This window comes from Nyctereutes procyonoides, unplaced genomic scaffold, assembly GCF_905146905.1.
Source record: "Nyctereutes procyonoides isolate TBG_1078 unplaced genomic scaffold, NYPRO_anot_genome, whole genome shotgun sequence".
In the NCBI taxonomy this organism is placed as follows: domain Eukaryota; kingdom Metazoa; phylum Chordata; class Mammalia; order Carnivora; family Canidae; genus Nyctereutes; species Nyctereutes procyonoides.
The window spans coordinates 47772051-47794299 of NW_026575142.1; the positions used below are offsets into that span (position 1 = coordinate 47772051).

The 22249-nt window shown below is 41.3% G+C and overlaps 1 protein-coding gene across 2 annotated transcripts in view; it reads left to right on the forward strand.

Moving 5' to 3' along the window:
- Window positions 1-1485: 1485 nt before the first annotated feature.
- Window positions 1486-22249, forward strand: part of YEATS2 (YEATS domain containing 2) — a 113382-nt gene continuing 92618 nt past the window's right edge. Inside the window, exon 1 of one of the 2 annotated variants that reach the window (XM_055308279.1) lies at window positions 1486-1660. The gene's annotated coding sequence lies outside the window, so the exon portion shown is untranslated. Of the gene's footprint in view, window positions 1661-1801; window positions 1860-22249 lie in introns of those variants that run through there. The other variant, XM_055308280.1, reaches the window with a different exon arrangement.

Below are 22249 nucleotides of genomic sequence, written 5' to 3' on the forward strand. Positions count from 1 at the left end.
GAGAGGCAAAAATACAGGCAGAGGGAGAAGCAGGCTTCATGCAGGGAGCCTGATGTGGGACTCAATCCTGGGACCCCAGGGTCACTCCCTGGGCTGAAGGCAGGTACTCAACCGTTGAGCCACCCAGGCATCTGGGTTGTGTGTGATATATTAATAACCCTTCAATTCCCTTATTATGCAGAGCTTTGGAGTCAGTTCTTGGCCTTACTATTCATTTATTCAACAAATGTGTATTTTTTAAATATTTATTTATTTGAGAGGGAGCATGCACTGCACACATGTGCTTGTCTGAGGGGGAGGGGCAGAGGAAGATGAGGGTGGAGTGGGGGTGGGGGGGAAGGAGAGAGAGAGAGAGAATCTCAAGCTGACTCTCTGATGAGCAGAGCCTGAGGAGGGTCTCTATCCCACCACCCTGAGATCAGGACCTTAGTAGAAACCAAGAGTTGGAGGCTCAACCGGCTGTGCTAGGCAGGTGCCCCTAACAAATACTTTTTTTCTTTTTTTTAAGATTTTATTTGACAGAGAGAGAGCATAAGCACAGGGAGTGGCAGGCAGAAGGAGGCAGAGGGAGAAGCAGGTTTCCTGCTGAGCAGGGAGTGGACTCCATCCCAGGACTCTGGGATCATGACCTGAGCCTAGGGCAGACGCTCAACCCACTGAGCCACCTAGGCACACTTCAACAAATACTTTTTGCGTGCATGCTAAATTCTTTAGAACAATTTATTAAATTTAAGTACATCCAAAAATTTGATGACATAAATAGTATAAAAAATTATGTGAACTCTCTCTAAACCTACTACTCAGCTCCAGGGGTAAATTTTTACACAGTGAGTTGAACAGATTGAAGGAAGACAGAGACAGATCCCTGGAGAGCTGCAGCAGTCTTGGGCAGAGAGATGATGAGGCCTCAGGCAGGATGTTACAGGAAGAAAGAAAGGGAAAGGTGGGCTCAAAAGATACTTAGGATTTGAGGGATTGTCACTCACTAGTTGTATAAACTAGTGAAGTCCCAACCTTTCCGAGCCTCAATTTCTGCATCTGCATAATAGGTTAGTGATAACTATTGTTATCCGTATCCCTAGCACCTAACACAAAGCTTGGCACAAGATGATAAACACACACAAATCATTACGACTGTTTTAGACCTGTGGGAGGTTCATCTACGCTGGGAGAATGAATAGTCGGTCTGTCAAACTGGAGGCTGGAACTCGCCATCTTCTAGGGAGGAATATGATAAATGACGGTGCCTCTGCCAGAACGGGCATCCAGACTCCCCAGGCAGTGCGGCAGCACCAGCCCCCATCAGAGTCTGGCCGCCGCCAACCCCAGCTCCAGCCCTGCACCGGCCCCAGCACCAGCTGGAACCCCGGCCCCGCCCACATCCCCGCAAGCCCCGCCCCCTGGGCCGCGCGCGCGCCGCCGCCGCCGCCGCCGCCGCCGCCGCCGCCGCGCACGCGCGCCTCGCCCCGCCCCTGGTGCTGACGTGCGAGGCTGAGAGGGACGGGCGGGCTCCGCCGAGCCGTGTGCTTCCGCGGGCTCCGGGGTCGCTGGGGCCTCGTGGCGGGGCGGCTCCGCGGGGCTTCGCCCGCCCCCGCACCTCCCTCGTGCCCTCTCGCGGCGCCCGGCGGGCCCTGCGCTTCGGCCGGAGACCCGGGAGAGGGTGAGTGTTGGCGGGAGCGGGAGCGGGAGCGGGATCGGACCGGCCGGGCGCGCGCTCCGCTCTCCCGGGCATTGTCTGGGCGGGGGCGGCGCGGGCACGTGCGCTCCCCTCCCCCACCCTGCCCGCCGCGCGGCCCCGGCGGCGCGGGGGGAGGGGGCCGGCGGCTGCGGGGAGCGGAGCGCCGCGAGGAGCAGGCCGGGTGAGTGTGCCGGTCGCGGGAGTCTCGGGAGCGGGAGCCTGCAGCTGGGTGTGTGGGGTCCTTCCTCGGGGCTCCCTCGGGGCTCAGCGCTCTCCGAGGGCGGCGGGGGTCCCTGGAAGCCCCGGGGCTGGAGCTCGCGGGACGTTGGGCTTGGCGGCCTGTGATGCGCTTGGAGACGAGATTTGGCTCCAGCACCGGCAAGTTGTGGGTTTAGCGACAGGCACCGCGGAATCTGCTTCCAACCTGTCGCCATCCTTACGGTCCTCCCTCGCGAAGGATGAGTGGGATTTAGAAAGGTTGGAGGATTTTCCAGGCATATGCTCCAGTTAAAAGCACCAGAGGCGTGACACAGTGCGGGGTGACAGCGGAGAGCTTGGGAAAGTGAGGACTTGGAAGAAAGGCTGGTTTGGTGGGTTGTGGCCAGATTGCAAAAGACAATGAATGAGGTTTATATCATAACCTTGTATTCTATCGCGAGTGTAATCGGGGTAAAGAATAGAAAGTAGAGGAGGAAAATATCACCAATAATCCCACGGCCCTGACACCTCTTTCTTAGTGTTCTGTATGTGTTTGCTGGTATTTTCATCTAAGCTTGTAACAGTTGCAATTAGAGTTTACTTACGATTTTCCATTCTCTTTTCTCCTTATGGTGTTAACACGAGATGTAATATACAGTATTCGGCAGTATCCTTTATTTCCTAATAAGCAAATAGCAAGTATTCATCATAGAAAAATTAAGAAATATTGACAAGCAAAATGAGGAAGAGTATTCATAGTTCTGCTGCCTCGAGATATTGTGTATTTTTGGTTCTGTATATTCTTTCAAAGATAGTGGAGCAGATAATGCCCTGGTTAGGAATTTAGTTTTCATACGAATCCTTTGAAGGTTTTAAGAAGGCAGGTAGCATAATCTGACTGCTCTGTAGAGGAAGAGGGTGAATGTGGGAGCGGGGAGATCAGTTATAGGATCAGGGACCTTGAACTAGGTCCGTGGCAGCGAGATGAAGAGTACAGAGATTTAAACGTTATTTTGGTTGTAGAATGAACAAGACTTGTGAGTGGGTTAGTGAGGAAATAGGAGACTTCTTTACTTTTTTTTAATGTATTTTTAAGGATTTATTTATTTGAGAGAGAAGGATTGCTTGAGTCCTAGAGAGCAGGAGGAGGGGCAGGGGTGGGGAGGGGAGAGAGAGAGAATCTCCAGTAGACACTCTGCTGAGCACGGAGCTGAAGTGGGGCTCTATCTTTTGGCCCTTAGATCATGACTTGAACTGAAATCAAGAGTCGAATGTTTAACCTACTCGGTCACCCAAGCACCCTTTTATATATTTTTTTAAAATTAAGTTAAACTCTCTTCCCATCCTGGGGCTTGAACTCAGGTCTCTGAGATCAAGAGTTGCATCCTCTACGGACTGAGCTAATCAGATGCCCCGAGAATTCTCTCTTTTTTTTTTGGTAGTTGTTTTGAGCAGCTATGGGTAGATAGTGACATTTACTGAGAGGGAGAAGAATGGAAGAGAAACTTGAAGGGGGAAAAATCATGAGTTCTGTTTTGGGTATATTAAATGTGAGATGTATATCAGTTATGAAGTTGGTATATTGAGGAAATTGGATGTGCAGGTTTAGAGCTCATGGAAGAGAGAGCTAGGAGCTGTTAGATAAAACTTTGGAATTCATTACATAGATGATATTGAAAGGTATGGGACTGCATGAGTTCACCAAGGGAAAGAATATAGATAGAGAAGTGAAAATTGGCACTTGATCGCTAATACTTCGAGCTGCAGTATGGGAAGAAGATGGAACATAGAATGGAAGAAACAGCCAATGAGGTAGGGAAAAAAGGCAGAAGACCAAAAGGTGTCATGGAAGCCAGGAAAAATAAGTTCAGAGAGGATAGAGGATGTCCATCCCTGACTTTGAGATGTTTAGTGAGATGCTCAATTGGATTTGGAGGTTGTTGGTTTTGTCATTGGTATAATTATTTTTAAGATTAAAAAATTTTTAGTGATCTCTACACCCATCGTGGGGCTTGAACTTAAAACCTGGAGATCAAGAGTCTCATGTACCACCAGCTGAACCAGCCAGGCACCTCTGGTCATTGTTATTATTATCCAGAGTTCTAGAAGTGGGAGATGGAAACGGGATTGGAATAATTAATTGATTGGGGCTTGAGGAAGGGAAGATAATGAGTGTGGATTAGAAAAACCTGGGCCTTTTTCGAGATGCCTTATTTCCATCTGCTCCCAAACTAAATTTGGTAGGTGAAATATGGTGTCTTGTTTAGTTTTTCATTCATTGATTACTAGAGTGTTTGAACATTTTTTTGTTGTTGTTGTTTGAACATTTTTTAACATATATTTGCCATTGGTGATTTTCTGTATCTGTCCTGTGTATATCTTTTTGTGTTTATCACTTTTGGGAATTGATTATCAAGAGTTCTTTTAGATCTTGAAAACATGTAGTTTGACATAGAGCTTGCAGAACTTCTGCTCTTAAGTATTTTTCCCTTCTGGGAGTAAATGAGTTTATAACATATGCTCCATCAGGAAGGACATGGTTAATGGAAAAGCCATACCTAACATTTAACTCCTACATATGCTTTTTTTTTTTTCCAATTAGAGTGGAATACACATAAAATTTAGCACCTTAATGATTTTTAAGAGTGCAGTTCAGTGGTATTAGATACATTTGTAGCATTGTATTTGTAGCATTTGTAGCATACATTTGTACATTGTGCAACCATGACCACCATCCGTTTTGGTCACTCTTTTCATCTTATAAAATTGAAAATCTATGCCCATTAAACAACTCCCTATTCCCCCTTTCTCCTAGTCCCCAGCAACCACCGTTCTTTCTGTCTCTATGATTGATTTTGACTACATTAAGTACCTCATATAAGTAGAATCATACAGTATTTGTCATTTTCTTTTTTTTTTTTTTAAGATTTTATTTATTTATTCATGAGAGAGACACAGAGAGGCAGAGACACAGGCAGAGGGAGAAGCAGGCTCCATGCAGGGAGCCCGACACGGGACTCGATCCTGGGACCCTGCCTTCTGAGCGGAAGGCAGATGCTCAACCACTGAGCCACCCAGGCATCCCAGTATTTGTCATTTTCTGACGAGTTTATTTCACTTGGTATAATATCTTCAAAGATCATATCCATGTTGTAGCATGTGTCAGGATTTCCTTCTTAAAATTTTTTTTTAAGTTTTAATTTTAATTCCAGTTACATACAGTGTTATATTAGTTTCAGGGGTACAATATAGTGATTCAACATTTTCATACATTACCCTGTGCTGATCACAAGTGCACTTACCTATTTCACCCATCCCCCCACCTCTCTTCTGGTAACCAGTTTGTTCTCTGTAATTAAGAGTCTGTTTCTTGGTTTGTGTCTCTTCTCCCCTTTGCTCATTTATTTCCTAAATTCCACATATCAGTGAAATCATACAGTATTTGTCTTTCTCTGACTGACTTATTTCACTTGGTATTATACTCTCTAGCTCCATCCATGTGGTTGCAAATGGCAAGATTTCATTCTTTTAAATGGCTACATAAATTCCATTGTGTATATATGCCACATCTTTATCCATTCATTGATCAGTGAACACTTGGGCTGCTTCTGTATTTTGGCTATTATAAATAATGCCCTAAACACAAGGGCACATGTATCCCTTTGAATTAGTGTTTTTGTATTCTTTGAGTAAAGAACTTTCCTTCCTTTTTAAGGCTTAATAATATTCCAGTGTATGTATATATCACATTTTGTTTACCCATTCATCTGTTGATGAATACTTGGGTTGTTCCCATCTTCTGGCTATTGTATAGAATGCTGCTAAGAACGTGGGTGTACAGATACCTCTTCAAGTTCCTGCTTTTAGTATTTTCAGTATATATGGATTTAGAAGTAGAATTGTTAGATCGTACAGTAAATCTGTTTTTAGTTTTTTGAGGAACTGCCACTGTTTGCCATAGTGGCTTGCACATGTATTCCCTCCAACATTGTACAAAGGTTCCAGTTTCTTCACGTCCTCACCACTTGTTTTCTGATTCTTTCTTTTTTTGATAGACATCCTAAAGGGTGTGAGGTTATAATCTCCCTGTGTGGGTTTTTTTTTTTTTTTGAAAGATTTTATTTATTTGAGAGGGAGAGAGAGAGAGCACGCATGAGCAGAGGTGGGGGCAGTGGGAGAAGGAGAAGCAGACTCCCTGCTAAGCCGGGAGCCCGACATGGGGCTCAGCCTGAGGGTCATGACCTGAGGCAGATGCTTAACCGACTGAGCCACCCAGGCGCCCCTCACTGTGGTTTTGATTTGTACTTCCCTAATATTAGTGATGTTGAGCTTATTTGGTCATTTATATATCATTGGAGAAATGTTTATTTAAATATTTTGCCTACTTTGAGTCAGATTTTTTGGTTGCTTTGAGTTTTAGGAGTTCTCTATGTTCTGGGTATGAATCCCTTATTGAATATGATTTGCAAATATTTTCTCTTGTGAGTTGCATTTTTACTGTTGATAGTATCTTTTGATGCACAAAATTTTAAAATTGTCATGATGTCCAATTTATTTTTATTACCAATGCATTTGGTGTCATATCTAAGAAATCTTTGTAAATCAAATGTTGTCAAGCTTTTAAGAGTTTTATTATTTTCAGTCTTACATTTAAGTCTTTGGTACATTTTGAGTTAATTTTTGTAAATGTTGTTAGGTAAGAATCCAGCTTCATTCTTTTGCATGTAGATATTCAATTTTCCAGCATCATTTGTTGAAAAAACTTTTTTTTAAAGATTTTATTTATTTATTCATGAGAGACATAGGCAGAGAAAGAAGCAGGCTCCACGCAGGGAGCCTGATTTGAGACTGCATCCCAGGACTCCAGGATCACGCCCTGGGCGGAAGGCAGGAGTTAAACTGCTGGGCCACCCAGGCCTCCCCAAAACTGTCCTTTCTTTTCTTTTTTTTAAGATTTTAATTATTTATTCATGAGAGACACACAGAGGAAGGCAGAAACATAGACAGAGGGAGGAGCAGGCTCCATGCAGGAAGCCCGATGTGGGACTTGATCCTGGGACTCCGGGATCACATCCTGAGCCAAAGGCAGATGCTCAACCGCTGAGCCACCCAGGCATCCCTGTCCTTTCTTAATTGAATAGTTTTGACACCCTTGTCAAAAATAACTTGGCCATCTGTGCAAAGCTTTATTTCTGGGCTCTATTCTGTTCCACCGGTCTGTATATTTCTGTTCATGGCAGCAGTACCACGCTGTTTTGATTACTGTAATGTCTAGTACCTTTTGAAATCAGGGAGTATGAGTCCTTCAGTTTTGTTCATTTTCAAGATTGTTTTGGTTAGGGTCCTTTGAAATTCTATAAGAATTTTAGGATGAGTTTTTCTGTTTCTATGAAAAAATGTCATTGGAATTGTGGTAGGGATTGCATCAAATCTATAGATGGCTTTGGGTAGTACTGACTTTTAAACAGTATTTTCCACTCTGTTAATATGAGATGTGTTTCCATTTAGTTATACTGTTTTTAATTTCTTTCAGCAGTGTTTTGTAGTTTTCATTGTATAGGTCTTTGACCTCTTTGGTTAAGTTACTTCCCAAGTGCAGTTGACCCTTGAACCACACAGGTTTGAATTGTGTGGAAACATTTAATATGCAGATTTTTTTTTTAAGATTTTATTTATTTATTCATGAGAGACAGAGAGGCAGAGACACAGGCAAAGGCAGAAGCAGGCTCCATGCAGGGTGCCCGATGTGGGACTTGATCCCGGGACCCCAGGATTATGCCTTGGGCCGAAGGCAGGTGCTAAACCACTGTGCCACCCAGGGATCCCAATATGCAGAATTTTTTGATGCAGTAGTGTAAATGTATTTACTCTTCATGATTTTCTTAATATTTTCTCTACCTTATTTTATTGTAAGAATACAATATATAATACATATAATCTACAGAATATTTGTTAATTGTTTCTATTATTGGTAAAGCTTCTGGTCAACAGAGGCTATTAGTAGTTAAGTTTTGGGGGAGTCAAAGGTTATACATAGATGTTTGACTGTGGGTAGTTGGTGCCCCCAATTCCTGCATTGTTGAAAGGTCAACTGTGGGCAGCCCCAGTGCCTCTGCCTCGCGGTTGGTGCCGCCTTCGGCCCGGGGCATGATCCTGGAGACCTAGGATCGAGTCCTGTGTCGGGTCTGGCTCCCTGCGTGGAGCCTGCTTCTCCTTCTGCCTGTGTCTCTGCCTCTCTTCTCTGTGCCTCTCATGAATGAATAAATAAAATCTTAAAAAAAAAAAAGAAAGGTCAACTGTATTTTATTCATTGATGCTATTATAAATGGAACTGTTTTTGAATTTTCTTTTCAGATTTTTCACTGTGTATAGAAATGCAACTGATTTTTGTGTGTTGACTATCTTGCTACTTTGCTGAATTCATTTATTTCTACAGATTTTTTTTGTGGGATCTTTAGTTTTCCACATATAAAATCATATCCCTCCGTATTAAAATGTCTTCATATTCATTCATTGGATACACTATAATTTGCTATAGACTGCTTCCAGTCATGTATTATAAAATATATAGGAAGAGGAAAGCTAATTGTAGATCTGTAAGTGCAGCCCACATATGACAAGTTGAGAGCAACTTCTTAGGATAGATTCTGATAAAGAGGATTTTCTTCTTATTTAACCAGAGATTTGTATTTGAATTTTCACTGCCAATCCTTGAATTCACCCCCATCTCCCTACCTTTAATCCTGCCCCTCTTACCCTATTTTTCACACTGCTACTGAATAGAGGGTGAGAGTCAGTGCATTTTTCCCTCATAGAAGACTTATGAATTGTGTCTATAACATCTGTTCTGTCAGTTGGAAGAAGTTTTGAAGAATGGAGAGCACTTCGTGGATGAGTTGGAATTTGATTTGGTTTTTGAAAGATGAATGAATAGCATTTCAGTAAGCAAGAGAGAAGGTAGAGGTGAAATACGAATCCGTTGAAAGGTAATTGTGTTCAGGCATGCGAACTTTGATGACTGTAGACGGAGAGGTAGAAGAACTAGTTCTCCAGCCAGGGATTGTTTATTCTGTTTATCTGAATAATGAGCTATGAGTGTGTGTGTGTGGGAGGAGACCTGTTATGTGTTGATAGTGAAGGAGGTGAGGAGAATGCCAAGGGGCGCTTCAGCTTTATTTGTATGTTTATTCATTTAGTTATGTGGCTACATTGGTGATTGTTACCTATTTTGTTTCTTAAAAATTAGTTTGAGGGGCATCTGGATGGCTCAGAGGGGTTAAGCGTCTGACCTTTGGTTTCTGCTCAGGTCATGATCTCAGGGTCCTAGAATCAAGCCCTGCGTCCAGCTCTACATTCACTTAGCATGGAGATTGAGATTCTCTCTCCCTCTTCCCCTGCCCCTATTACTCATGCTGTCAGACTCACTCTCTCTAAAATAAAGGAATAAAATCTTAAAAAAAATAGTTTGAGAGTGTGTGTACTATTTTTTTAAGATTTGTGTATTTATATGAGAGAGAATGTGTATGCATGCATAAGCAGTGAGAGGGAGAGGGAGAGAGACAGAAACCCGAGCACACTGACACAGGACCCCATCCCAAGACCCAGAGATCATGGCTCCAGCAGAAACCAAGAGTCAGATGCCCAACGGACTGTGCTTCCCAGGTTCCCCTAGAGTGTGTATGCTTTTTTGTTTGTTTGTTTGTTTGTTTTGAGATTTATTTATTTAAAATCTTAGAGAGTATGTGAGCACTAGTGCCAGGGGTGAGAGGGAGAGGGAGTCTTTTTTTTTTTTAAGATTTATTTTTATTTATTTATGATAGACATAGAGAGAGGCAGAGACACAGGCAGAGGGAGAAGCAGGCTCCATGCCAGGAGCCCTACGTGGGACTCAATCCCGGGACTCCAGGATCGCGCCCTGGGCCAAAGGCAGGCGCGAAACCGCTGAGCCACCCAGGGATCCCCGAGAATGAGTCTTAAACAGACTCTCTGTTGATCGCTGACCCACAGTGCGGCTCAATCTCATGACCCTGAGATCACCACTCCACCCGAAACCGAGAGTCCGATGCTCAACCAGCTATGGCACCTAGGCACTCCAAGAGTGTGTTTACTTTTTAAAATTGAGATTAATTTGCATAATGTAAAATTCATCATTCTAAAGTGTATAATTCTGTGGGTTTTAGTATATTTACAAGGTTATGCAACCATTTCTACCATCTAATTCCAAAATATTTCCATCACCCCAGAAAGAAACCCCATACCTGTTAACAGTCAGTTCTGGTTCCCCCTGTCCCTCGGCAGCCACTTTTTGTGTCTGTGGATTTGCAAGTACATTTCATATAATTGTGAATCAAATAACATGTGGCCTTTAGTATCTGGTTTCTTTCAGTTAGCATGCTGTATTCAGTCCACCTGTTGTGTAGCATGTGTTAGTACCTAGTTTTTTTTTTCTTTTTTTTTAATTTATTATTATTTTTTAAAGATTTTATTTATTTATTCATGAGAGAAACAGAGAGCGAGAGAGAGGCAGAGACACAGGCAGAGGAAGAACCAGGCTCCATGCAGGGAGCCCCATGTGGAACTCGATCCTGGGTCTCCAGGATCATACCCCGGGCTGCAGGCGGCGCCAAACCGCTGTGCCACCGGGGCTGCCCAGTACCTAGTTTTTATCACTTAATAATAATCTCTTGTATGAATATGTCACATTTTGTCTAGTCATCAGTTGGTGATTGTTTATACTTTTCCGCTATGGTGAGTAATACTGTTAAATGAACATTTACATGTAAGTTTTTATGTTGACATATCATCTTAGTTCTCTTGGATATATACCTAGGAGTAGAATGGCTAGGTCATATAGTAAATTGGTTTAACTTTTTTTTTTTTTTTAAGTTTAGTCTGGGTTTTTTGTTTTGTTTTGTTTGTAATCTCTACACCCAACTCAGGGTTTAGTAAACTCAGAATCCTGATATCAAGAATTTCAAGCTCTTCCCTCAGAGCCAGTCAGGCACCCTGATTCTGTTTAACTTTTTAAGGAACTGCCAAGCTTTTCCGCAGCAGCTGCGCCATTTTACATTTCCACCAACAAGTATGAGAGTTCCTATTGTGTATTCTTTATATGTTTTTTGTGCAGACTATTCAATGGGGGTGTGTGTGTTATTTTTAAAGATTTTATTTATTAGAGGGAGAGAGAGAGACAGAGAGAGAGCCTGAGCATGCAGGGATCAGGGGAGAATGGTAAAGAGGGAGGGAGAATTGCCAGCTGACTCCGTGCTGAGTGCAGAGCCAGTGCGGGACTCGATCTCAGGACCCTTAGATCACAACCTGAACCGAAACCAAGAGTCAGATGCTCAACCAACTGAGCCACCCAGGTGCCCCAGTTGTGTGTGTGTGTGTTTATTTATTTATTCTTGAGAGACAGAGAGAAGCAGAGACACAGGCAGAGGGAGAAGCAGGCTCCATGTGGGAAGCCCGACGTGGGACTCGATCCCGAGTCTCCAGGATCACGCCCTGGGCGAAAGGCAGGTGCTAAACCTCTGAGCCACCGGGACTGCCCTTGTGTGTGTTTTTAAACAGTGTCATTGAGGTACAGTTGGCATCTACAAACTCCACAAAGTAGGCAATTTCAGAAGTTTCAACAGATTTATACACCTATGAAACCATCACCACAATCAAAATAGTAAACATCCCACAAATTTTTCTTATGCCCCTTTTAATCCTTCTCCCTCTTCCTGTCATTGTCCTTCCTCTGGCAACCTGTATGAGCTTTCTGTCAATGTAGACTAGTTTGCATTTTATATAAATGGAATGATTATAGTATATACGTAAACTGGCTTCTTTCACTCAGCATTGTTTTGAGATTAATTCATGTTGCTCCATGTATCAGTTCATTCCTTTTTATTGATGAATATTGTATGCATGGATATATTACAATTTGTTTATCCATTCACCTGTTAATGGACATTTAGATTATTTCTGGTTTTTGACTACTGCAGATAAAGTTGTTGTGAACATGTGCTTACAAGTTTTTGTAAGGACATATGCTTTTATTTCTTTTGGGTAGATATATAGGAATGGAATGGCTGGGTCATGTTGTAGGGTATCTTTAACTTTTTAAGACACTGCCAAACTGTTTTCCAAAGTAGTACTCAAAGTGGTTGTACCACTTTATATTCCCAACAGCAATGTATGAGAGTTTGTTGTTCCACACTATGTAGTTGTGTTCTTGTGAACATTTAGTGAAGAAGAAAACAGACATAAAGACCTCTATATAGGTATCCCCCGCTTTCTGAAAGTTCATATTATGCCACTTTGGTTTTATAAAGAAAGATGCTCATAGCTTTTGCATAAGAGCAAAAATCCTCTTCCGATTTTGAATTAAGGAAAACAGGTACTGATATAAGTCTTTTGAAAAAGTGAGGTAGTGTAATGTGAAATTTCAGAAAGTAGGGGATACACCATTTCAAGTTAGGAAAGTTTTTGTAGGAATGCTGCACTTTAAGATAGCAGGGTAAAACTATATTCCATCTCACAGATTAGTCCTTTTGACATTTTCCTCCCAAAAGTAATGCATGAACATGTTTTAGAAAGTTCAAATGTTGTAGTCAGGAATAACATAAAAGGCAAAATCACTACCCAAGAGCAACGATTGTTAATCATTTTTTAATCTTTTCTTCTAGGCCTAGACAAGCGTATACCAGAATTTTTAAATTTTTTTTCATCTCTAGTTTACACAGAAGGAATCAAAATATACATATTATTCTGCACCTTGCTTGTTTTCATTTCACAGTTTAATTTGGAGGTACTTTCATATCAGCACATTCTTTTTTTTTTTTTAATTTTATTTATTCATGAGAGAGAGAGAGAGGCAGAGACACAGGCAGAGGGAGAAGCAGGCTCTATTGCAGGGAACCTGTTGTGCGACTCGATTCCGGGACCCCAGGATCACACCCTGGGCCAAAGGCAGGTGCTAGGGCAGCCCCGGTGGCGCAGCGGTTTAGTGCCGCCTGCAGCCTGGGGTGTGATCCTGGAGACCTGGGATCGAGTCCCACGTCGGGCTCCCTGCATGGAGCCTGCCTCTCTCTCTGTCTGTGTCTGCCTCTCTTTTACTCTCTCTGAATAAATAAATACATTTAAAAAAAAAAAACAAAACAAAAAAAACAAAGGCAGGTGCTAAACTGCTGAGCCACCTAGGCGTCCCATTTTTTTTTTTAAAGATTTTATTTATCATATCAGCACATTCCTTATCATGGCTGCATTACAGATTACAGTAGTACAGTCAGTATTGCTTTAAGAAAACATGAATTTGTTCTAGTGCAGTTAATCTATTAGGGGACTATTTGAGTATAATGTGAATTTCACATTTGCTTATAAGATTTTGTCTGCAAGAAATGTTAGGTGAATGCAGAAAACTGCACTTTGCTGAACTGAGCCACAGAAAGGACTACACAGCTGCACACGCCTGGCAGCTATCATTCTACCTACCTCAGCTTACTTCTCTCTTATGAGCCACATCTGGTGCTACAACTTTTTTTAATAATTTTTAAAAAAGATTTTATTTATTCATGAGAGAGAGAGAGAGAGAGAGAGGCAGAGACATAAGCAGAGGGAGAAGCAGGCGCCATGCAAGGAGCCCGATGTGGGACTCGATCCCAGGACTCCAGGATCACACCCTGGGCTGAAGGCGGCGCTAAACCTCCGAGCCACCCACTAAACCGCTGAGCCACCCAGACTGCCCTGGCACTAAAATTTTGATTTCAGATTACCTCTTTCTGTCACTTCATGGTAACATACAAGCTGTAACCTTTTAGTGCCCACATTGCCAGGCAAACTTGAGGTCTTTTTCAAGGTGAACTGCCATATTTATTGTAGCATTTATGTATTTCATTACCATTTATTATTTTTTTATTTTTATTTTTTATTTATTTATGATAGTCACACACACACACACAGAGAGAGAGAGAGAGAGAGAGAGAGAGGCAGAGACCTAGGCAGAGGGAGAAGCAGGCTCCATGCACCGGGAGCCCGACGTGGGATTCGATCCCGGGTCTCCAGGATCGCGCCCTGGGCCAAAAGCAGGCGCTAAACCACTGTGCCACCCAGGGATCCCTTCATTACCATTTAATGTGTAAAATTGTGCTACTATTTTTATTAGATTACCTTTTTTTATGTCACATTTTTGAATGTTGTGTCCTTAACCCCATTTTCCTGATGCTTTGTGGTTTTTATCATGCAGTTTATACAGCATGGTGATTTTTAGGAATGTATATGTTATATTGTAGTGGAACTGATGTATCCATTCCATGAATGTACATAATTTTTTAAAAAAGATTTTATTTATTTATTCATGACACACACATACAGATAGAGGCAGAGACATAGGAAGGGAGAGAAGCAGGCTCCATGCAGAGAGCCCGATGTGGGACTTGATCCCGCGACTCTGGGATCATGCCCTGAGCCAAAGGCAGACAGACGCCCGACCACTGAGCCACCCAGGTGTCCCCCATAATTTCTTTATTTACATTTTATTTTTAAAACATCCTATATACTGGGCACCTGGGTGGCTCAGTCAGTTAAGTGTATGCTTTCAGCTCAGGTCATGATCCTGGCCTTGAGCTCCATGTTGGGCTCCCTGCTTACCAGAGAGTCTGCATCTCTCTCTACCCCATGCTCATGCTGTCTTGTGCTGTCTCTTGCTCTTGCTTGCGCTCTCTCAAATAAAAATAAACATATTTCCTAGTGCATATAAGGAAGTATATATATATATTTTTAAAGATTTTGTTCATTTGAGAGAGAGTGAGCACACATGGGAGAGAGAGCTTGAGGTGGGGAGAAGCAGAGAGAGAGAGAGGGGAGAAGCAGACTCCCCACACGATGTGGGGCTCGATCCCAGGACTCTGGAATCATGACCTGAGCCAAAGGCAGATACTTTTAAAAATGTCTTTTAATCCCCTAACTGATCCTTTTTTACTTTTTGAATATCTGAAATATTTTAGGATAAACTAAAATTTAAAAGTATTACTAATCTGTGCCCTCCCCACCCCAAATTAACCTTCCTAATGTTGATTACCCAGTTGACTTCCTGCCACCTTGTAAATGTACATATAGCATGTACTCACATACTTCGGAAGGGATAATCTGTAAATAGACTTGTTTAAGGTTAATATATATTGGGTTTATCATTTTTTTAAAGATTTAATCTTAAATAATTTCTATACCCAGTGTGGGACTTGAACCTACACAATGCTGAGATCAAGAGTTGTACCTTCCTCTGACTCTTGGTTTCAGCTCAGGTTGTGATCTCAGGGTTGTGAGGTTGAACCCTGTGTTGAGCTCAATGCTCAGCATGGAGTCTGCTTAAGGGTCTCTCTTCTGTGGGCTCTCCCTTTCCCCCTGCATGCTCTTGCTCTCACTGAATAAATACATCTTTAAAAAAAAAAAAGGATTTGCACACTCCATCCACTGAACCAGCCAGGTACCCCGTCACTGTTATTTTATATGATTTAAAAAAAAATTGGGGATCCCTGGGTGGCTCAGCGGTTTAGCGCCTGCCTTTGGCCCAGGACATGATCCTGGAGACCTAGGATCGAGTCCCACGTCGGGCTCCCTGTGTGGAGCCTGCTTCTCCCTCTGCCTGTGTCTCTGCCTCTCTGTTTCTCTCTGTGTCTCTCATGAATGAATAAATAAATAAATCTTTAAAAAAGAAAAAAAATTACTGGATGGAAGGGGAGGGTATTATGCAAATAAGTCATTATGCAAGTAAGTCAGTCAGAGAAAGACAGTTATGATTTCACTCATGTGGAATTTAAGAAACAGCATAGGGGAAGGGAGGGAAAAATAAAACAAAATGTTATCAGAAAGTGAGACAAACCATAAGAGACAATAAATTGAGGATTGCTGGGGGGGGGGAGTTGGGGATGGGGTAACTGGATAATAGATATTAAGGAGGGCACATGATGTAGTGCGCTCTGGGTGTTAGACTGATGACATTGACTTCCAACTCTGAAACTAATAGTACACTAATGTTAATTAATTGAATTTAAATTAAGAAAAGAAAAGGTTATTATTTTAAAAGATTTTATTTAATCTATTCATGAGAGACACACAGAGACAGAGACATAGGAAGAGGGAGGAGGGCCACCTGGGAGGCTCAGAGGTTAAGCGCATCTGCCTTCAGCTCAGGGCGTGGTCCTAGAGTACTGGGATTGAATCCCACATCGGGTTCCCTGCATGGAGCCTGCTTCTCCCTCTGCCTGTGTCTCTGTCTCTCTCTTTCTGTGTCTCTCATGAATAAAGAAGTAAAATCTTAAAAAAAAAAAAAAAAGAAAAGAAAAGAAAAAGGAAGAGGGAGGAAAAGCAGACTCCATGCAGAGAGCCTGGTGCGGGACTTGATCCCAGGACTCCGGGATCACACCCTGAGCCAAAGGCAGACACTCAACAGCTGAGCCACTCAGGCATCCCATCCGGATCCTGGGATCACACCCTGAACCAAAGGCAGGCGCTAAACCGCTGAGCCTCCCAGGTGTCCCTCTTTTTTCTGTCTAAAAGTTTAAAAGTCCATTTATTTATTTATTTATTCGAGCAGTCTATACCCAACATGGGGCTTGAACTCAAGACTCTGAAATCAAGAGTTGCATGCTCCTGTAGCTGAGCTAGCCAGGTGCCTCTTTATTTCCTTCCTTCTGTCAATTTAAGAATTTACCTTAAATGTCTCAAAACCTTTAAACATTTCATATATATAGCTCACTCTGTCCAGAGAAGGTGTGTTGAAGTGGTGGAGTAAGGGAAGGGTAAAACAACGTGAGGCCACCTCTCCAGTTCTAACACTAACAGCTAGAAGCAGTGGCATGGATGATTTAGAATAGCTGTTTTATTCTGAACTCTTTGACATGTTACTTTGTAGATAGGAGACAAAGTACTGGCCTGAATGGATCCTAGGGCTGACCTTATATGGTAACTCGTGTGGTCTTTAGCAATTTTATTTTTTTTTTAATTTTTATTTATTTATGATAGAGAGAGAGAGAGAGGCAGAGACACAGGCAGAGGGAGAAGCAGGCTCCATGCACCGGGAGCCCGACGTGGGATTTGATCCCCGGTCTCCAGGATCGCGCCTTGGGCCAAAGGCAGGCGCCAAACCGCTGCGCCACCCAGGGATCCCCAAAAATTTTTAAATTAGAGGAATCAGCATTATACATGTTTCTGAATATGGATTTGGTCCCACAATATGGAAAAAATCCTTTCTCACAGACTAATTATAAACAGTAATGGACTTTTTTATTTTTTATTTTTTGGTAGCAGTTCACATTTACCATCTCCATATTAGTTTTATCTGATTCAAAACCTAAAGAGGATTAATAGGACATTTTGTTTCAAAGTTGAATGTATCAATATCTAACAACTGTTCTTATTTCCTTTTCATAAATCTGAAAGACAAGAATCTGAAGCTTAAGATGACCATGGATCATTTGTTACACATTCCATTCACTTATTAATTACATTATGATGAGAGCATGCCTCAGCAGTTGTTCCAGCTTTCCTAGCATATACTTGAATGTGGCATGTGTATACTTTAGTGTTTTTGCTAGACCGAAGTAGACCTGAGTTATTAAAAAGTCGCAGTATGGACCTAAATCTTCCTACACCTGTTTATCAGAAGCTCAAATCTATGCCCAAAGTTGACATCAAAGCTTTATTACAAGGCTGCATGAATTATGAATGACCTTGACAGCACAAGTTAACTCATTGGTTTCTTCTTTTTCTATCCCAACCCCTCTACACCCAAATTCTTCTTTTTTTCTCTTCTGTTTCCCTAGTTTTAGAGCAAAAGAGAGTTTTATTTTATCTTTTAAATGAGGGTGAAATAAAATACTCTTTTCTTCAAGGATCCCCAGCCTTCTTGTGGAGGAGCTACTGTTACTCTTGGGAGGTAGGAGGAAAATATTCAGATTATGAGGTCCATGGAAAGGATGAGTGAAGGTGATGCTGGATTCACTCATCTTTGCAAATAATCCCATAAGACTCTGGCAAACTGTAGAAGACAGGTGATCACTGAGGAAGTGGTGTTATGCAGAAACAGATTTGGAGATCTGCTAGAATGTATCTACTTCTGATTCTAGGTTTATTGGAGAATAGGACGTATGTTTTTTCCCTTCTGAATTAAAGAAGAAGGAATGAGGTTTATTGATTATTTTTTTTTTTTTGGAATGTATTCTTTATGTAATGGCCCAAGATTTTTTCAGATTGTCTAAAACTCGTTGCAGACCAATTGGGGAAGGCAAGACCTTACTCCCCATTTTTTTTTTAATATTTTAAAAAACATTTTATCCATTTATTTATTTGAGTGAGCATGAGAGAGCACAAGCAGGGGGCGCAACAGAAGGAGAAAGAGAAGCAGTGTCTTTCCAGAGCAGGGAGCCCAAAATAGGGCTTGATCCCAGTATTGCAGGATCATGACCTGAAGCAAAGGCAGACATTTAACCGACTGAGCCACCTGGGCACTTATTTTATTTTTTATTTTATTAGTATTTTTAGTAAGCTCTATACCAAAGGTGGGACTTGAACTCAAGACCCCGAGATTAAGAGTGACATGTTCTACCAACTGAGCCAGCCAGGTATCCCATTACTCTCATTTTTTATAAGCTTTCTTTAGAAACATAAAATAACAGTTGGATTCAGGGCCTCTACAAAAATGAAGACTCATTTATATTCTAAATTAGAGCAGGTACATAATGATGGTGAGGAAACATTAAATGGCTTGGTTCTGGGGATCCCTGGGTGGCGCAGCGGTTTGGCGCCTGCCTTTGGCCCAGGGCGCGATCCTGGAGACCTGGGATCGAGTCCCACGTCAGGCTCCCGGTGCATGGAGCCCGCTTCTCCCTCTGCCTGTGTCTCTGCTTCTCAATCTCTCTGTGTGTGACTATCATAAATAAATAAATAAATAAATAAAATTTATAAAAAAATAAAAAAATAAATGGCTTGGTTCTGGATGTTTATAAATACTGGAGTTTTTAGAACATTTGAGCTTATTACACAGCAGTTATAGGAAAAAATGATCTCTGAGATCTAGGATTTAAATACGTATCATTATATAATGGGTCTCTCTCCCAGCTGAATCAAGTGAGCCTATCTCAGGGATGGGTAATAGAACTGGACTAAACCAAGAAACTTTTAAATTGTTATTTCTGTTTTAATGTTGAATAAAAACATTTTTGAGTTAACATTTTTATTAATTTTATTTTAGAACTTCTAAATACCTAAGCAAATGCATATTGTGTATTTTTGCCTTTGGTTAGGTAAATAACCTTTAGTGGTAGATGGTAGAACAAAGGTTTGGAAATCAAGGAGCTCTTCTTGTCTGTTCTGTGTCATAGATTAATGTTCTAAGGAACAACATATAAACTACCCTGAGCCTGTCTTATTATCTGTATATTGTATCAGTAGGCCCTTGCTTCTCGTAAGGGAGTCACTAGCCACAGATGGTTACTGAGCCTTTGAAGTGTGGCTGTTCCAAATTGAGATGTGCTCTAAGTGTAAACTATACACTGGATTTTAAAGACTTAGTACAGAGATAAGAATGTAAAATATCCTTTTTTTGGGTAAAATATCTTATTGCTAATTTGTTCATATTGATTACATTGTTGGAATGATAATATTTTGAGTACATTGGTTAAGTAAAAGTGTTATTAAAATTAATTTCACCCATTTCTTTTGCCCCCCCCCCCTTTTTTAAAGTAATCTCTACACCCAACGTGGAGTGGAGCTCAAACTCATGATGCTGAGATGAAGAGTCAAAAGCTCTATTGACTGAGCCAGCCAGCTGCCCCCTTTTTTCCTTTTTGAATGTGGCCGCTAGAGAATTTTATTTTATTTTTTAAAAGATTTTATTTAAAAAAAAAAAAAAAGATTTTATTTAGGGGCACCTGCGCTCAGTCCAGGCTCAGTGGTTGAGCGTCTGCCTTTGGCTCAGGTCGTGATCCCGGGTCCAGGGAAAGAGTCCCACATCAGACTCCCTGCATGGAGCCTGCTTCTACCTCTGCCTAGGTCTCTGCCTCTCTCTCTCTCTCTCTCTCTCTCTGTGTGTGTGTCTCTCATGAGTAAATAAATAAAATCTTTAAAAATAAAAAATGTTTTTAAATTAAAAATTTTAATTTAAATTTAGTTAATTAACATACAATGTAATATTGGTTTCAGTGGTAGAGGTCAGTGATTCATCAGTCCTGTATAATACCCAGTGCTCATTACATCACATGCCCTCCTTAATGTTCATCACCCAGTTACCCCATCTCCCTGCCCTCCCCTTCTTCCCCTCCAGTGACCCTCAGTTTGTTTCCTATGATTAGGAGTCTCTTATGGTTTGTCACCCTCTCTGATTTCATCTTGCTTTATATTTTCCTCTCTTCCCCTATGATCCTGTGTTGTTTCTTAAATTCCACATATGAGTGAGATCATTTGGTAATTGTCTTTCTCTCATTCTTTCATTTAGCATATCCCCTAGTTCCATCCATATTGTTTCAAATAGCAAGATTTCTTTTTCTTTTTTGATGGCTGAGTAGTAGTCCATTGTATGTATTGTATGCTATCCACCATATCTTCTTATCCATGCATCTATTGATGGACATCTGGGGTCTTTCCATAGTTTGGCTATTGTGGAAATTGCTGCTATGAACATTGGGGTGCAGGTACCCCTTCAGATCACTACCTTTGTATCTTGAGGCAAATACCCAGTAGTGCAGATACTGGGTCGTAGGGTAACTCTGTTTTCAACTTTTTGAGGAATTTCCAGATGTTTAGAGTGGCTGTACCAGTTTGCATTCCCATCAACAGTGTAAGAGGGTTCCCCTTTCTCCACATCCTCGCCAACATCTGTTGTTTCCTGACTCCTTCATTTTAGCCATTCTGACTGGTGTGAAGTGATACCTCATGGTGGTTTTGATTTGTATTTCCCTGATGGCAAGTGATGTTGAGCATTTTTTCATGTGTCTGTTGGCTATTTATATGTCTTCTTTGGAAAAATGTTTATGTCTTCTGTCCATTTTCTTGATTGAATTATTTTTCCTTTGGGTGTTGAGTTCTGTAACTTCTTTATAAGTTTTGGATACTCGCCCTTTATCTGAGGTGTCATTTGCAATTATCTCCTCCCTTTCTGTAGGTTGTCTTTTGGTTTTGTTGACTATTTCCTTTGCTGTGCAAAAGCTTTTTATCATGATGAAGTCCCAGTAGTTAATTTTTGCCTTTGTTTCCCTTGCCTTTGGAGACATGTTGCTAGAGAATATTTAAATTCCATACTGGGCTCACATTACATATCTTTTGGACGGTGCTGGTTTGGGCAGCATTTCCTTTTTTTTTTTTTTTAATTTTTATTTATTTATGATAGAGAGAGAGAGGCAGAGACATAGGCAGAGGGAGAAGCAGGCTCCATGCACCGGGAGCCCGATGTGGGATTCGATCCCGGGTCTCCAGGATTGCGCCCTGGGCCAAAGGCAGGCGCTAAACCACTGCGCCACCCAGGGATCCCTGGGCAGCATTTCCTAAGCTAACTCATGAAATATTAATAAGTGCTCCATGAAACATAGTTTGGAAGAGCAACAGTGTCCAGTAGAACTCTTTTGCAGTGATATAAATGTTCTGTATCTGCACTGTCTAATATAGTATAGCTTCTAGCCACTGATGGCTGTTGAACACTTGAAATGTGGCTAGTTCTGAAATGAGAAAATTGAAATGTACCAGAAAGTAAGTGAATTTTGAATTTATTTTTTTTATTTTTTAAAAAATTTTAATTAACTTTAAATAGCCATATATGGGTAGTTAATGTATTGGGACAGTGCTGATCTAGAAGATTTATGGGATTGTCTTTTTTTTTTTTTTTTTGCAGACCTGTATACATAGGATTTGTTTACTGTATTGCAAACTTGCTTAATATATCTATATGTATGGGTTTTTTATGAGTAATGATAAGTGATCAGTAGCAATAATATTTATTGAGTACCTGTTATATAGTAGGCACTGTGTAAGTACCAGAAAGAAGATTTTATGATAAATTTTTTATTAAGAGCTTAACTATATATATTACTCATGTTTTGTAATATGCTGGTTGCATTGTGAATTCCAAAGTGCTATTTGGGCTATGTTTTCATCAAAGTCTAGTTTCTTTCCTTTCCTTTTGAGTGCCCTTCTGTGAAAGCCTGGCTTCTTTTGAAAAGTTTAAGCAATGTGCTGACTTGTTAAAAGATTTTCTCTTGAAAGGGAAACCTACACTTTATGACAGATGATGATGATTTTGTTTTTAGTAAACTTTTTTTTTTTTTAAAGATTTGAGAGAGAGCATGCATGCCTGTGTATGGGGGCATGGGGGGAGGGAATTGGAATAACAGTGGGAGAGGG